A 17,633-nucleotide genomic window follows, 5' to 3' on the forward strand; every position below is an offset into this window, starting at 1 on the left:
GCTTGTGCTCTGAGCATCTGGACATTCATGGAGATTCCTGAGAAAAACCTGGGGCAATATAGTAAGGGTGTGTGATGTATTCCCCTGCTCTGTAATAAGGTGAGGCATGGAGTGTGTGTCCCTATCACTAGCCAGGATTTTCTCATAGGCACACAAGCAGACATTTCGTCCTTGACCTGATACACACAAGTCATCAGAAGGGCCTCTTCCATGCCCACGAGGGCCAGAAAGTGTCTCAAGAAATGACAGTTAACCAGGTGACCTAGACTCTGCCTTGGTCAACTATAAGTAGGCGTTAGAATTGCCTCGTAATGAATCCATGAAAACAGTGGCTCACCTGCATGTAAAGATTGAGGGCCTGAGGAGCTGGTCTCTAAATTTGGGGATTTCGTGTAGCTGATGATCTGCCACTGGTGCATTGAACAATCTCTCTCCTCAGAGGACACATGCAGAACAAGATTTCTGATGTTCTTATCAGATCACACATAGCTGCAAAATCTCTTTATTGCCATGGAAAAAAAAGAAATTGAGAGACGATTGTTGGTTCTGGGTCCAAACTAATATCTGAGTCATCAAAATATTCTAATGCATGTTCAGAGAACCACCTCAATGGGTGAGCTTAGATTTTGAGGTACAGGAGACTAGGTCTTGTCTCCGATACTGACCACAAGGTCCCTGAGTTATAAAGACAGCTTGGAGTAGCCCCTGACTACAGCTGTGTTGCCCCAAAGATCAAACAAGAATTTCACTTGTGGCAGGGTCTGTGCCAGCTCCATCAACACATCACCTGCAGTTTCATAAACACATAAATATTCTGAGACTGCCACACTCAGTATCCTAAGTGTCCTCAGTATCCATGCTAAGTATCCTGAGCTGGGAGCTAGGACTGAAAAAAACTACTGTGACACTCTCTGCATGATCTCGGTTCCCATTGTTGCTGCCTCAATTCATCTCCAGTGCCATCATCCTCCTTTCCTCCCCACTCTATCATCTTTTTTTAGATTCTGAAATCAGACTGTTCCCAAAGTAGAGAAATATAAGGAAGCGCAAGGTGACTAGAAAATCAAACCAACTGTACTATGCCTGTAGTTTATTTACTGATGGTGGGGAGAGTTCACCTGATTACCAGTGAGTTCTGACAGCTGACTGCCCTGGTGGGCAATTCTGTACAGTCTAAGAACTTTCCCAAACTCCAGCTCCCTTCTCCTGTCCACTGTTGGAATGTGCCAGCTGGTTACCACTGTTCCCTGATTATGTGTGTCCTCCTCCCCCAACTAGACACAACTACAGATATTCCCTTCTTATCTTACTATTTGCTAACTATGAAACTTTTTTTGCTCAGAAAATTTCAAGGTGTAACACAGCCTATTTTGTCTAGTGCCCCCCACAGTAAACCCATTTTATTTGAATTTGTGCTCATACTTTCTAGAAAATTGCCACCAGTGGGATTATCCCAGAAGACATTATTCAATCAGAATCCAATAAGAATTAGCTTGTTGATTTAAGTTAATCAACTTCATTTACTTTGAAGAAGTATGAAACTGAACCCTCCCAAACAGATGTCATATAAACTGTTATTTCAAAAAGTAAAAGGTAACTTAATTATGACTTTTCCCTGATTGACCGTAAAGATATCCACACATCAAGGTGAAACTTGATAATAGCATGCACAATAGAAAAGCTTGATTTCTGCATTTGGCTGAGAGGATGATAGGAAAATTCATGGAAGAGTATTGACTCAGCATAATAATCAAGTACGTGCAGTGTATCTAGGGTTTGTATCTTGTGTATCTGGTGTTTGACACTAATAAAAAGCATGCAATAACATTTGATATGTCAAGTAAATACATCATGAGAAAATAACTGACTTGGTGGCTAGCAATGGGAATCTATTATTTTCCATTCTGAAAATGTGGGTGGGTGAGGGGAAATACAGAATTAGAGTAAGGCAGTTGCCTTTAATGTGACTAGCCCAAGTTATGTCCTGATATCACATATTGTCCCTAGATAATCACCAAGAGTAATTCCTGAGCAGTGTTGGGAGTAAGAAAACCCTGTGCATGGCCATGTGAGTGCCCACCTCCCCCCAAAATAAATTCCCCACACAAAAAAGAACCTGAAACTTTGTTTCATTTAAATTCGTATACATAGGTTGTCAGAAAGGCAGTTTAGATGACTTTGACCTACTGTTCAAGAGCAACGTATACATATGCATAAAAACATGCCATTCATAAAAAAACTTACTGCAATTTGTTCAACACTTGCTCTCAGGCTAGGGTTTCCTGATGAAATTCTAAATGAGTCCACCAAACACAAATGAACAAACAAACCAATAATCATTCTCAGGATCAATCATCCAAATGAGAAGAACCAATACAAATAGCAAGCATTTTAGGACTCAGGGGATGGGACAGGAGAGATAGCAAGGAAGTAGGGCATTTGCCTTGCATGCAGAAGGATGGTGGTTTGAATCCCGGCATCCCATATGGTCCCCCAAGCCTACCAGGAGCGATTTCTGAGTATAGAGCCAGGAGCAACCCCTGAGTGCTGATGGGTGTGACCCAAAAACAAAAACAAAAAAAATAAGACCCAGAGGAATGAATAATGTGCAAAGAGCTTATCAAGAAAATAAAATAACTAAAATATACAGAATTTGCTTGAAAGTTTTAGAGGGTTAAATAAAAGAGGACATGGAGCTTCATGGGGACTCCAGAATGAAGAAAGAGAAAACCATAGAAATAATAATTGAAGAAATAATAGAAGAGGTTTTACCAAATTTGTGAGACAAAACATATATATCCAAAACTCCAAAGAGGTCCACACAAAATAAATCCAGTTACACATATGGCACAGTAAATTTAAAGAGATAAAAGAAAGTATAAGGAGATACGTTTAAAAGATTCTGTAGAAAAACAAATCATTTACAAGGAGCTCCCTACAGTAAATTCTACGAATTTTTCAGTGAATAATTGCAGGCCAAAAGGGAATGACTCAATGTACTTTCAGTGCTGATGAAATGGATTTTTAAACTACAATACTTTGTCCTTCTCTTTTATCATTCCAAATAAGAGAGATAATGCCCTTAAAAAATAAAAATTAAAGGAAGTCATGACCATTAAACTGGCCTTGCAAAATAATCTAAAGGAATGGCTTTAAAAATAATTTTTAAAAGAGTCAAAAACTAGCAGCAGAGAGGCAATTAGACACTAGAAATTGGCCAGCGGTGAGGGTTAGGGTGGAACATAAAGTTGCCCAATAGGCAATAACTATAAAATCCTGTATTTAGTGGTCACAAGAACATCAGAACAATTATCCAGAAAAGAAAAAGATAAGATATTGGAACAATAAAAATACAATAGCAAAGAAAGATCTGAAAGCAAGAAAAAAAGAGAATCAGAAAGAAAAAAACAAGGTCAAAATTCAAACTACTTCCTCTATTAGAAAATAGAAAGTGAGTGAATTTCTCTCATGTTGAGTGTAATGGTAAGGGACTCATTGTAAGGGATCCTGATGGCCCAGGGCTTCAGAATGTGAGAGATGGCCAACATAACTGAGATAAGCAAGAGTGTGGACTATGAAATGGGAAAGAGACCATGAGAAATTGGCAGGGGAAGTTGACATTCTTGTGATGGATGTGGAGTGAGAACATTGCATTCCTGGAACTTTATAATTAGCATTATTGTAAATTATGATGTTGAAAGAAAAATATTTTCAAAAAAGCTGTAGGCATAATGATTCTAAATGTTAATCTTCTGAGTTCTCCTATTAAAAGTCTTGGCACATACGACTGAGTCAAGAACAAATCCAACCTAACACTGCCAATACTAACCTCATTTTAATTCTAGAAACATATACACCAAATAAAATTTTAAATACTCAACAAAATAATAAGTTAAATGGAATGATATAATATGAAACATACAATTTAACATTATCCAATTCTTTCCATTCAATTTTCTTCCATTAAAAATTCAGAGAGGGTCTAGAGGAATAGATCTCTGGGATAGAGCCTTGCAAACTGGCACACATTTAGTCATGAGTTCAAATCCCAGGAACTCCATATGCACCAACTATAATCATGACATTTCTGCTTTTTGAGCCTAGTAGGCCTGTTCTGTGAATTTAAACCCCACCAAATAAAATCAAGTCAAAGAAAATAAAAAAATATAGTAACATAATGAATGTTTGTCAATGATCAACTGGAACTTTCTTACTGGGACAGGTCTACTCTTTCAAATATTGATTAAAACATATAAAAGTTAAGAATATAATTTCCAAAGGTAGGTATTGTGTATAAGTATAACTAAAGTATATTGACTCTCCAATTTACAACTATATACATGCATAGTAGATTTTTGTGTATATATGTGATATGTATATGCATGTGCATCTTTGTACAAACATTCCTAAGTTTAACACACAGGCACCAAGTGTGGAATAGTATGTGGCTGGAAAGGAAAGAAGAGAAAGTAGAATCAGTGCACTTTCATGAGGCTGTAGATTGTTACCTCTGAAAGCAACTCTTGCCCAGACCCCTGCTCCTGCTCAGACTGTTCCATCATATTTTTAGAACATAATGTGTCAAAACTCTTTGATTTTATCATTTATTCTCTCATATCCTCCTGTATTTTATTGATAGTATGTTCTATTTTTTTCTTTGAGCTTGTTCAATATCCTAACCTTTTCCATTCTGATCACCATTTCAGAGAGTTATACTACTGATTGTGTGTGCAGGATTGCAGTCTTTACTCAAAGGGCATGATGGTCCTCCCTGCACTACCTGCTGCTTTACCTGGTTCCCTTTGTAGTCTCAACGTGTTTCTTTCCTATGTCACTGCTAGTCTTACCCATTGCAAAGATCTTGGGGGAACTTATGTGTGAGATATTATCTTGTAGCCATGTAAGCAGTTGTTGTATATTGAAAACATTTCCATAAGATTATTCTTTGCCTGTTGTCCCACCTTGACCTTCCAGGTGGGGGCGCTGTTGAGAGCCGAATAAATAGTTTGGGAGCGAGGTTTTCGGGGTCTTTTGCCAGAGTTGACTGGCTGGCTCCAGGTATTTTTGGGAGCTGGTAGTAGGCTGACAAAGGACTCTCTGTGCCCAACCTTTTTACCCCTTGGCCCTCCTGTGTGTGTGGATTATTTGCTGTGGATAAATATTATCAAGATCCCCCCCCACAAGGGGATAAGGAGATGGGAATCAATTTCTCATTCTGGGAGCTCTTTGAGGATACACAAATAACCAATAAAGGAGTAAATGGGACCCAACAAGCAGTCACCTGTTTGAATGGCTACATCCTTGGGAGTGGCTTCTGACTTGTGTGGGTGGATCTGGAGTTCCTTTGTTTTGGCAGTGTGCATGCCTCTCCAGTCTCAGCCTTTCACAACACAAATCTGTTCTTTTGGTGGTTCCCATCTCAGGCCTCATCCTCCGGTGCCCTGAAACTGCTCCTCTGGTCTTGGCCCCTAAACTGAATCCTTGAGAACTACTCTTCAAAAAGCAAGAGACTAAGAATTCCAATTCTCTGTGGTTTTTATTTCATATAGTCACTGAGATCTTCTGATGACTAGTGTGAAGATAGCATGAATCGGATGCTCCCCCCACAGAGACTAAGTGTCATAGGGTGGGACCCTGTTCATTTCTGGAAGAAGGTGTGGGGTTTTATAAGATGCACACAACAAATGAAAGAGGCAATGGACATTGGGGTTCCAGTGTGCCTGCATGAGTCAGGTTAGCTTTCATCCTAGAAACTGAAGAAGTTGGAGTTGGAGATGTTTGGCATTAAATAGTCAAGGACAATCATGAACCAACTATTTAGGGAGGAAGGGCCTAGAATACACCTGGACTCAAGGCATCATGGGCCATAATGGAAATGCTTGTAAAGATGCTCTGAGGCTGGCCTGAAGGTGTAGGTTTCTCTTCCCTCTGCAGTTCTACAAGGTGAGGATCAGAGAGGTTTTCCCCACCACTGGGCAGGAATTAGTCACTTGTACACATGCACTCCCTTCAGCCTTGATGAGAAACTCACAAGTCACTAAGCAGGTCAGTTTCCCAGGCCCCAAAAGCCAAAAAAGGTACAGAGAAAGGATCAGGAGCTTGGTGATGTAGTCTATGCCCTGGTCAGCTGCAAACAGCCCAGATGTGTCTAGGAATGAAAATCATGTTTCAGCTATATGATATGCTACCAAGGAGGCATGGATCTGGTCTCTGCAATGGTGTGCTCCTGCAGCTTTCAGACTCCCACTGACACATATTTAATACTGGGAGGAGGATAAGTATCAAACAGTAAGTTTTCCTGGTACTCCTGTCAGTTTCCTACAAGGCTGTAAATTTGGCGAATGCCTCAGAAACCAAAAACAAATGAAAAAGGAATGTGAAGTTGGGCCAAACTAATACCTGTGTATCTGCCAATCATCAATATTTGCTACTGTGGTCCAGAAACACAGGGGCTCAGTTCAGGCTCTCGTACAAATAGTTCAAACATTTTATGAGTATTAGCAAGAGGAAAAACATCCTCACAGGGATCCTAAAAAGAAAAGAAAGGGCAGGGCACTGATATCTAACTTGAGAGAAAAAAGGTGAGAATTGATCAAGTTTCAAGAGGAAATTGTTATATTCCTTAAGAATTTTGGAAACTGTTCAACACAATAAATCCAGTAACTTGCTAAGATATCATATAATTGAACAGATAAAGGAAAATATAAGAAAAGACTATTTTTTAAAGAATATAGGCATAATGCAAGCATGTGCTAGGATCCTTTAAGGTATAATTTAGGGAATTCCCAGTGAAAATATTGAAAGACAGAAAGGAATGACAACAATATATTGGAAATGCTGGTGAAAAGAATTTTCACATTATACTCAATTCCACCTGTTGTCATTCAAAACAGGAGAGATAAAGCTCTAAAATTAAGTAGAATCATCATCCTTAAAAAGGTCTTGCCACTTTGAGAAAGAAGAAATACAAATGGCCAAAAGGCACTTGAAAAAATTCTCCACATCACTAATCATCAGGGAGATGCAAATCAAAACAACTATGAGGTACCACCTCACACCACAGAGATTGACACACATCACAAAGAATGAGAACAAGCAGTGTTGGCAGGGATGCAGAAAGGAACTTTTATCCACTGCTGGTGGGAATGCCGTCTAACCCAACTTTTATGGAAAGCGATATGGAGATTCCTCCAAAAACTGGAAATTGAGCTCCCATACGATCCAGCTATACCACTCCTAGGAATATACCCTAGGAACACAAAAATACAATACAAAAATCCCTTCCTTACACCTATATTCATTATAGCACTATTTACGATAGCAAGACTCTGGAAACAATCAAGATGCCCTTCAACAGATGAATGGCTGGGGAAATTGTGGTACATATACACAATGGAATATTATGTGGCCATCAAGAGAGATGAAGTCATGAAATTTTCCTATAGATGGATAGGAAATGTTGAGTGAAATAATTCAGAAAGAGAGAGAAAGACACAGAATGGTCTCACTCATCTATGGGTTTTAAGCAAAATGAAAGACATTCTTGCAACAATTTGCAGAGACAAAAGAGAGGGGTGCTGGAAGTTACAGCCCACTTCATGAACCTCACCACAAAGAGTGATGAGTTTAGTTAGAGAAATAACGACATTGCGAACTATCCTAACAATGAGAATGTATGAAGGAAATAGAAAGCCTGTCTAGAGTACAGGTGGGGGTGGGGTGAGAGGAGGGATATTTGGGACATTGGTGGTGGGAATGTTGCGCTGGTGATGGGGGGGAGTGTCCTCTTATATTACTGAAACCCAACCACAATCATGTTTGTAACCAAGGTGTTTAAATAAAATATTATTTTAAAAAGGGTCTTGCCAGAAATATAAAAGGATATTCATATAATAAAAGGTTGTTTTAAAACTCAAACAAGAGTATGTAATACAGTAAAACTACACCAATATGAATGTTAGGAAATGATATACATACACACACACATATATGGCCTATTTGAATGAAGCTGTAGATCAGCCTGGCCAATAGGTTCTAAGTATTAAAATTTACATGTAAAGGACACAAGAATTTCAAAACAACCATTCTTGAAGAAAAATTCTGGTATATTAATGTAAGAATTCAAATATAACACCAAAGAAAATTGCTAAAGAGGAAAAATAATTAAAAAAATACTAAACTAAATAAAAAGAACCCAAGCCAAAAATAAATAGAACTGATATTTCTTCATTTGTCTCTCTCTTTGTGAGTGAAAGTATTGGAAAGGATTGTTTCTTATGGACAATATAAAGCTGAGAAAAGGCATGTCAAATGGACAATGGCTTAAAACCCTGCAGGCCTGCCATGTGGGTGGAAAAATAGACATTAGTGGAGAGAAGCTGAAACTCTGAGATGTTGGAATGCTGCCAGGCTGAAACTCCATTAGCCAAACACAGTGCAGAAAGGAAATGGTTTAAACATGAATTGACACCTCGATTTTGAGCTTAACATGAGACATGTTAAGCTTAATATGAGGTTATCCTGAGACATTACCATGTCTTGAAATTGGATGACATGTCTAAAAGTAATCTAAAAAGTGGACATGTTTAATGGGTCATAATGCTATCCAACTTTCTGCCACCTATAGGAAACTTTCACTTTAGTGACAGATACACTATTTCAGACTTACGCATAGAAAAAAGAATAGAGTATAAATGCACTGAGTCTGCAGTCAACAACAAAAAACTGCAATTTAGCATTATATGACCATTGGGAAGGCAATTCTCTATTGAATAATGCGATGAAGGCCTAGAGAAATAGAGCAATGGCCTATAACATTGGCCTTGCAGGTCTCACATGCAGTTCGTGTTTTGGGGAGCACAGCTGGTGGAGTCGGGCAGCCATGCAGTCTGTGACTCTAAGTAGCACCAAATTATAGAAAGAGAAATGAAATAAAACATAACAAAGTATACTCATAAAGTTAATGGGACCAAAATCTGTTTTCATTTCTGGGTCCAGAAATGAAGGTTAAATAAAAAAAAAAACATTTCACCAATAAATTATAAGAGAATCTTAAGTTTACTAAAATAAAAAATGCTAAAGGTCTTCTTGTGAGGGACAGTCATAGGAATGTGTTCAAAACCCTATTGTTGGAGCCAGAGAGTTAGGGCATTTGTCTTGCATGCAGAAGGACGGTGGTTCAAATCCTGGCATCCCATATGGTCCCCTGAGTCTGTCAGGAGCGATTTCTGAGTGTAGAGACAAGATATGACCCCCAGAAAAGCCCCTATTGTTTGCTCACACATTATACATCTATGCATGTCGTTTGAACATGATTGCATATCTGCGCAGAGTGTCATACACATCTGGGCTCCAAATAGAGCTGGAGAGCGGGGTCTGATTTGGGCAAGAAAAGAAGTTGGAAGGTGGAAACCATTGCAACCCAGGAATGCATTAGCCACTCATCTCCTATCCCAGCTTCTCACCCACCCCACCTAGACAAGTTCCCCTGCTGCACACTGCTCTTACACTTAATTTGCAACGTCATCAGAACATCATGATCCCCAAGTATGAGTCTCCTGTCCCACACAAAGCACTGGAACAGAGTCTCTTTCTCACCTCCCAGCAGTCAGCCGGGGGCAGTGGCTCACACCTACATCTTCCCTGAGTCTATGTCATTTCTGCTAGGGCTGAGGGGCCACTCATGATATTACTGGAGATTAATAGGTGCTCCTGTTTGCTACAGAAGCCATCTGGTTTCTATGGGACCCTGAAGAGGACCAATGAGGACTGTGAGTGAGACAGGTACCCTGGGCACCAGAGATAGAACCTGAGTGGCAGGAGAGGTTGGGGGGGACAGAAGGTGGTCACAGTCTTTCCTGACTCAAGACAAGTATCCTGTGGGGGACAGAAGGGACCCATAGAAAGCAGGTGAGCTCTGCAGAGACTGCTGAGGAAAGGGTCCTGGAGATTCTCAGGAGCTGTGGGTGCATTGAAAGTGTGAGTCTCCTGGGGGCCAGAGAGATAGCACAGCGGTAGGGCATTTGCCTGACATGTGGCCGATCCGGAAGGGGCCCAATTCTATTCCTGGCATCTCATATGGTCCCCCAGCCTGCCAGGGTGATTTCTGAGTGCAGGTCCAGGAGTGACCCCTGAGTGCTGCTGTGTGAGGCCCAACAACCAATCATCAATCAATAAATAAAGTTTTGAGGGGAAAAAAAGAAAGTGTGAGTCCTGGGATGGAGAAGGGGGAATCCAGTCCAGTGCCAGTCCAGCTGAGGAACAGGAGAGGAACTGGGATTTTGAGCCACACATCAAAGGGCCCCTAAGCTACTGCATGGAGTATTGGAAAATCAGTGCAAGAGGAGGTCAAATGGAGCCACAGAGCTGAGGGTCCTGCTATGAGGAATGAAGTGAGGAACCCTGAGATGTGGGAGGGCTCCTGATGCCAGGGACACATATTGGGGTACCTAGAATATGATGTGCCCTAATATCTTACTGGTAACACTGGGCAGGGCTGGGAGACTGAACCCCTCTGGGGTCCCTAGCCCTGGTGTCAGGGAAATAGGCTTTGTCAGTAACAAACATTGCAGTAGGGATCAGAGAGGGGATCATACAGAAAGGATCGTCTTCCACCACAGATGTAAGGAATCCTCTAAGCATGGACACCATTTCAGCTGCTACAGCGCTCCATGAGGGTGCTTCCATCTGCACCCTGAGATATCCCCTTCTTTTGCAACACAGCAGGTGTGGGAAGGCATGAGGACACTTATTCTGAGAGTCCACATCAGGTAACAAAGAATAGGATACTCAGTAAGAATCAGGCTTCAAGGTGAGGGGCGCCCTGTGTGCCCAGCCAGGGCCATTTCCTCACAGCATAGAAGGGACCTACAGCCCCAGTAGGGTCCACACAGCCTGAAATCAAGCTGTGGACTGTGGCTGCTCAGATTGATACTCAGATTGTGTGTCAATGATATACAGTATCAACGTCAATCACCTCCAATCAAATTCTGGAGGTGTCCAGTGTCCGAAAATACCCTGCATCAGGCATTAATGTACATTTTATTCATGAATGCACATAATTTATCCCTTAATTGCTTTGTTCTGTGGGCCTATGGGACTTCTAGTCACCACCTTGGAAACAGTAGAATTCTGCACTCTTGAAGTATGTGCTGGGGTAAACCTTGCTCATCCTAATGTTACCATGAATACACAGAACCTTGTAAGAGCCCCAGGGACTGTCTGGGAAATGAGCAATATCACTGAGAGTCATTTCGGTAAAATTAAATTTCTCCTTCTTTATGTGCATGAAAAACTGATATTCATAACATTGTCAACCACAGAATATCAGTCATTGCAAAGTTGTATCAAAAAAAGATAAATACCTTTATCTAACTTGAATAACACAAATATGACCAGGTAGTGCGTATATAAAACTTTTATTGAAGGAAACAATAAGAAATGATAAATGCATTATTTTTATTTTTCCATTTCCATTTAACTCCATCTACTGCAATGTTCAATTCCTTTACACTTTCAAAGAAATTCTATCACAAGGTCTTATTATTAAATTTTATCACCAACAGACTTTTATGCAATCTGTTTAATAGATTAATAGATGTAATAATCAAAAGATTCCCCATGTGTTGGAATAGTAGAAATACAGGGGTGGGCAATGTTACTGCAAAACTCAGAAGTTACAGTTATTTAAGTCATTACTAGTGAAGACACAAATGCAAATTGACCAAAGGCATCCGGAGAGCAGAAAGCCCAGGCTACAAAGAGAACGGGAGCCAGAGACACCAATGGTTGGGAGACTTGCTCACCAGAGCATCACCCACAAATACTCTGTTCCCTGCAACTCTGCCATCCTATCCAGGGCTTCCCTGTTCAGTGTCTGCAGGGCAGGGGCAAGAATTGTACCCTTTGCTTCGACAGCCAGACAGAACTCTAACACTTTGCTCTTGCTGGATTCAGCAAGGCCCCCACAGTCACTGTGAGACCCCCCAGGAACACAGAGGTGGGGTCACTGCCTGGCACCTGCCTGAGCTCCAGGTACTACTGCTGCACCCACAGTTTGGTGAGCAGCTTGGCAGGGTCTACAAAGATAGAATGTCTCTCCCTGACATGCAGCCTCAGAATATTCAAGGTGCCCAGATTGCTTCCACCGAGCTGCAGCCACACTCCCTCATGATGAAATCCAAAATCAAGAGCAGCAGGGCATTCTGGGGTGGACCACCCTCACAGCACACCCCCTCAGTGATCTTGAAGCACACCATCATGACCAGGACATAGACATGGTCCTGGAGGTCTACTTCTTGCACCCCCATGCCAAAGACCGACTGCAGACACTCACAGGCCTGTTGGAAGATGACACTGAAGAGGTCACAGTCATGCAGGCAGATACACCGAGGAGCTTGACCTCAGAGGTCAGCTCTATAGTGACAAACTTCAGGAGCAGGAACCCCATCATCTTAGTCACCTGTGCACTCAACACTTCGGGGCTGGAAGGCTCAGGAGCAGCTGCCCCCTGCAGGCTACCTGGCACTCTGCTGTGGTGTAGGGACTCTCCCCCTGGGGTGGCATCTTAGCATGGTCACCCCCAACACAAAGAGAGGGGATAGAAGTGGATGTGCTCTAGGCCCCAATGGGTAACTTGGGCACCCCAGTACCCTCATCCCCTTCCAGAATTCCCATCTCCAGGAGAGAGGAGCTGAAAGAGAGGGAGGAACAGGATGAGAGGGAGGAGATGGGAGATAAGCCTGAGGACTCGGAGGAGTACTCAGAGGAGGTCAAGGAGCACTTGGAAGACCAGGACGAGGAGCTGGCATCCTCCTCATCACTCCAGTGTATCTGCCAGAACTGCAGGATTAGATCTTCTTTGAGCTCCTGCTGCTCCACCTCAGGCTTGGCCACCACCTCATTGTCTCTGTCAGGCATGACAATATGTGTCCTGCAGGAAACAGTGAGGGGTCGAGACGTGGATGTGAGAAACTGAGGCTGATGAGGTGTGGGGAGAAGGAGCATGAATGGGGTCAGCTCAGTAGAGCACACTGGGTGAGAAATGGCAAATGTTTTTCCTGACTCCTCTACACGGGTGGTCTTATCCCCACAGGCTCTATCCCATGGGCAGATGTCCCCCAAGATACTGATACTGAGTGTCAATTGATACTCAGATACCATTGATACTGTGTAGTATCAGGGTAGGAGAATTTGTGTCCAAGGGAAGAGTAGAGTATAGAATTAGTATGCCTTGTGAGCATGCTGAAGGAACATAGCTTCAGAACTGAAAGCTCTTGGAGCTGGTCCAAAATCACCAATGAAAAAGTTCGGTGTATGTTAATGAATCTTGACAACCAACTTTCTGCTGCCCAAAGAAGCAGCATTTTAATTTTAGCCACAAATACCTTCAATCAACTATTAAATATTCAATAGCATCATTAATAAAATAGAATAACAGGCTATTGTCAAAACAAGAATGTATAATGTAGCATTCTATAACTTTTTGTTGTCATGACTTCATTAAGGATCCCATGAGGGCGAAGAATCATAGATCAGATGGAGGTTTTATCTTGTGAATTTCTCAGAATATAGTTATGAGTTTAAATCCCCAGTGTCCCATGTGAACTGCATGTGATCCATGGAGATTGCTATTAAATCCTGTTGACACTGCTCTTCTGGATTCTGGGCACCATCAAAATTTAGTGAATAAAATGTAATAATATAATATAGTACATTGATCCTTTTAAATGCAAAAAATATGGGTTTGTTTAACTATCTTCATGAAAAAATTTTGATAGAACTGTATACAAAAAAAGAACTGTATACAAGTCCATGAAAAAGGATTTCTCAATATAATGATAGAAAGTGCTTTCTATTTTCAGAAACTCTAGACATACTGAACATAAAGTAAATGAGAAATTAGAGGTAATTTTTTGTGGGATAGTCATTAAAATATCGTCACACTCTACAATTTTGCCCTGCTCTTCCAACAAAGCCAAAGTAATGAGTATTGCTATAGGGGAAATAATTATAGGCATGATATAGAAACATTAAAATAATACATGATTAATATTCTTGATAATGATAATTGGCAGAAGAAATATTCAAATGAAAACAAGACTTCAGAATAATATTTACAAGATCACTCTGGCAAAATCAAGATCCTTCATCATGACTCATGCTCAGGGCCATGCAAATTGAAACAACACTGAGATATCATCTTATGCCATGGAGGATGGCACATATTGAGCATCTTGGAAATAGCCAGTGTTTGGTTGGGAGGTGGAGTGGTAAGAAATGAACCCTCCTCCAGAGTTAGTGAGAATGCTGTGTGATAAAGCCTCTGTGGAATGCAATGTGGGTATATCTCTAAATGTAACTAGAGTCTATCGTGCTGAGTGAGGGCAGGCTGTCCTGTCCTCTGATTATTGGAACACAATATGTCCTCAGCCTGTGTTCCCTGTTAAGGAGACTCCACCAGAAATAGGGCAGTTTCTTCCGTGACCTTCCCTGGTATCTGGTGCATCAGCTTTTTCAATCCCTTCCTTTTCATAGGACTCAGGCCTATCTGCAAGGGGTGTAGAGGAGTCTTCCATGTGAGGCTCTGACAGGTTCCTGCACCACAGAGAGGGGAGACACCGAGCACAGCTGCTTCTTAAAGGACCCCAGGTATGGTTCTGGGGTTCACATTCCCTTCTCATCTCCTCTGACCTTGGGGATTCAAAACCTGAGTGCAAGGGTCACGGGCTGAGGCTGGAAGTGGGCAGGAGCAGCCCTACCTGAGTCCAGGTGGGGGCAAAAGAGGCCAAGGAGGCCCCTAGGAACTCTTTTCTGTTCTCCTGGAGCTTCTGTGCTACTGCACAGGTAGCAGTAGCCTCTTCATTTCCGACTGGAAATGTCAGCCTGCTGGATCCCAGGGACTCAATGTGAGAAAAACCTATTCCCACTTGACTTTTCTATTTTGATTATTTGGTGGAGTGCCACTTCCAGCAGTGCTCAAGGCATACGCTAGGCTCTGTGCTCAGGAATCACTGGAAGTGGAGCTCAGAGGACCGATCACATACAGTGTGTGGGATTGACCCCCGAGTAGGCTATGGGCAGGACAAGTGCTACTATATTATTTGGCTGGCACGATCATATAATTCTTCGTGTTTGGGCCACACCCGGTGCCCCTCAGGGGTTACTCCTGGCTCTGCTTTCAAAATTACTACTGGCAGGATCAGGGGACTGTGTGGGATGCCGGGGATCGAACCCAGGCCCATCCTGGGTCTGACATGTGCAAGGCAAACACTTATCACTTGATTCTTATCTTTCTTTTTTCATTAATTAATTTCCCTTGTTGAAGAGTTCTCAGGTGCCAGGAATGAATTTCATTTGATCATGTTGTATAGTCCTTTTGAGATGTTATATCGTCTAACAATATCCACTTAGATATTTTTGGGAAGTTTTGCCTTGATATACAACAGGGATATTTGTCTATAATGTTTATTTTTGCATTGTTCTATTTTGATGGAGTGGATAAAGTCCTGACTTGTTCTGACTCTGTGCTCTGGGAAACTTCTAACAGTGTTCTAGGGCCATATGGGATAAGTGGGATTGAACCAGGATATGCCACAGCCAGGACAAGCTCATTAACACCATGCTTGGCACTTAGCATTTTCTTTTACAGTATCATCTCTATCTGATTTTTTTTATTAGGAGAAATTTGGCTTTAAAAAACTGTTCCTATTATTTTAGATTTGGTGAGTCAAGATTGTTTACAGGGGCTGGAGCAGCGGTGCAAGCGGTAAAGTGTCTGCCTTGTGCACGCTAGCCTAAGACAGACAGCGGTTCAATCCTCCGGCATCCCACATGGTCCCCCAAGCCAGGAGTGATTTTTAAGCTCATAGCCAGGAGCAACCCCTGAGCATCACTGGTGTGGCCCCAAAACACAAAAATAATACAAAAAAAGATTGTAGATTTATCTACTCTTAGTGTGAAGATATGAATTAGAATTCATATTCATAATTGGGTCTTTAATCCCCAAGTATGAAAATTGATCCTCAAAGGCCCATTGCTTCTATTTTACCTTGATTGGGCATATAAGAGTAGAGAAAGAAACACTTAAAAACTTGATATCTAAAGGAAGATTTGAGGGAGTGTGGGATCAGGGATTGAGAGTGGCACAAATAGGAATCAAGGGGAGTACTAAGGTATGCCCTGAGAGAGGACCAAGGGAACCTGGAGACCAGAATAGAGCAAATGTTGGGTGGCAGCCCAATTTTACATTGGGCATCTGGGAGATACCGTCTGAAGGGGTGTTGTTAGGTCAGGAGTGGGCACCTCTTTTGGTCAGGAGTGAAAGAGCACCGGTATCTTCCAGGATCTGAGTTGAGGGTCTATGTAAATAAGAAAACAAAGGACTACCTAGGGTTTCCATATTCTCTGTCAGCTCTGAGCACAGCCCTTGAGTACTACACTCATATCTCTCTGGGAGGATTCCTAGAGATTGATGTGGGGAGTCATCAGAGTGCAGAATCTGAATATAAGGGAGGAAAAGGACATGTGTGGTAGGGAAGGAAAATAACCCACTTCAGGAAAGAATTCCCTAGGCTTTTTGAACAACAAAAAAATAGGTGCGAGATGGGAGGAAGTGATGTAGAACATTTTCAGTGTCTCTCAGGAAGAGCCATAACTCTGGATCTCGGGGAACAAATGACCATTGAGAGGACCATGTCTGCTCAGGGCAGAGTCCCAGGTACTAATGAGTTCAGATGAGGACAAGAGGGAGGAGTGAGTATATTCTCAATAATGAAAGTAAAGGGGGGAGACAAAGAACACTGACCTAGCCTTGTGTCAGATCAAGCTGAGCCCTTGCTCATTTTCAGATCTGGGTCTCAAGATGCAGTGGTCCTTGTTTGAGAGTCTGGACTCAGGCTAGCTTGACTGTATCTCAGAGCCATGCAGTGCTCCAAGGACATAGTCAGCATTGTGGCTCTGCAGGACCCTTGCAGATCTAGGCAGACTGTGAGCACGGAAATTAGTCCCACCAAAGAACAGAAGGAATCTGTTCAGTATCTTCACTTTCCAAGATCCCAATGTCAGCCAAGAGCTGAGTCTTGGCTATCAGCAGCTTAGGATGCCATATCATTCATCCATTTTAGTCCTTGGTGATATTCCCAGGAGGAAGGACAGAGCCTAGGATAACAGCAGATATTCAGGTAGGCAGGTAAATCACCTATGGTTCTAAGTGGCTTGCTTGACCATTGTCATAACAATATTTGACTGTATGTGGGCTTTAGTGTAAAATTTCATACCTCTTAGAAGTTTGTTACCAAGCAAACCCATACAAAAGTCTCTGTATCCTTCCCTCATAGTCCACTGAACACCAATGCCCTTGTGCAGAAATGACATTGTTTGCTTTTAATGCAGGCATCTGTTTTCAGTTGTTTTTTTTCCAGTGATGTACTATGCCTTTCTTCTCTGCATCCCACATAAAAGTGAGATAATTTGATGTCCCCTTTTCTTCTCCAAATAAGTGACCTTTGTCTGAGCTCCCAAGGATGCTCATGTAAGCTAAGGCCTCTTAACCATCTCTCCTTCAGGTTTGTAAGCCATCAACTACCACCTGGGCATATGTCTGCTGCGTGTCATAAGGTATCCTGGATAAAACT

The sequence above is a fragment of the Suncus etruscus genome, chromosome X, assembly GCF_024139225.1.
Source record: "Suncus etruscus isolate mSunEtr1 chromosome X, mSunEtr1.pri.cur, whole genome shotgun sequence".
NCBI classification, from domain to species: Eukaryota; Metazoa; Chordata; class Mammalia; order Eulipotyphla; family Soricidae; genus Suncus; species Suncus etruscus.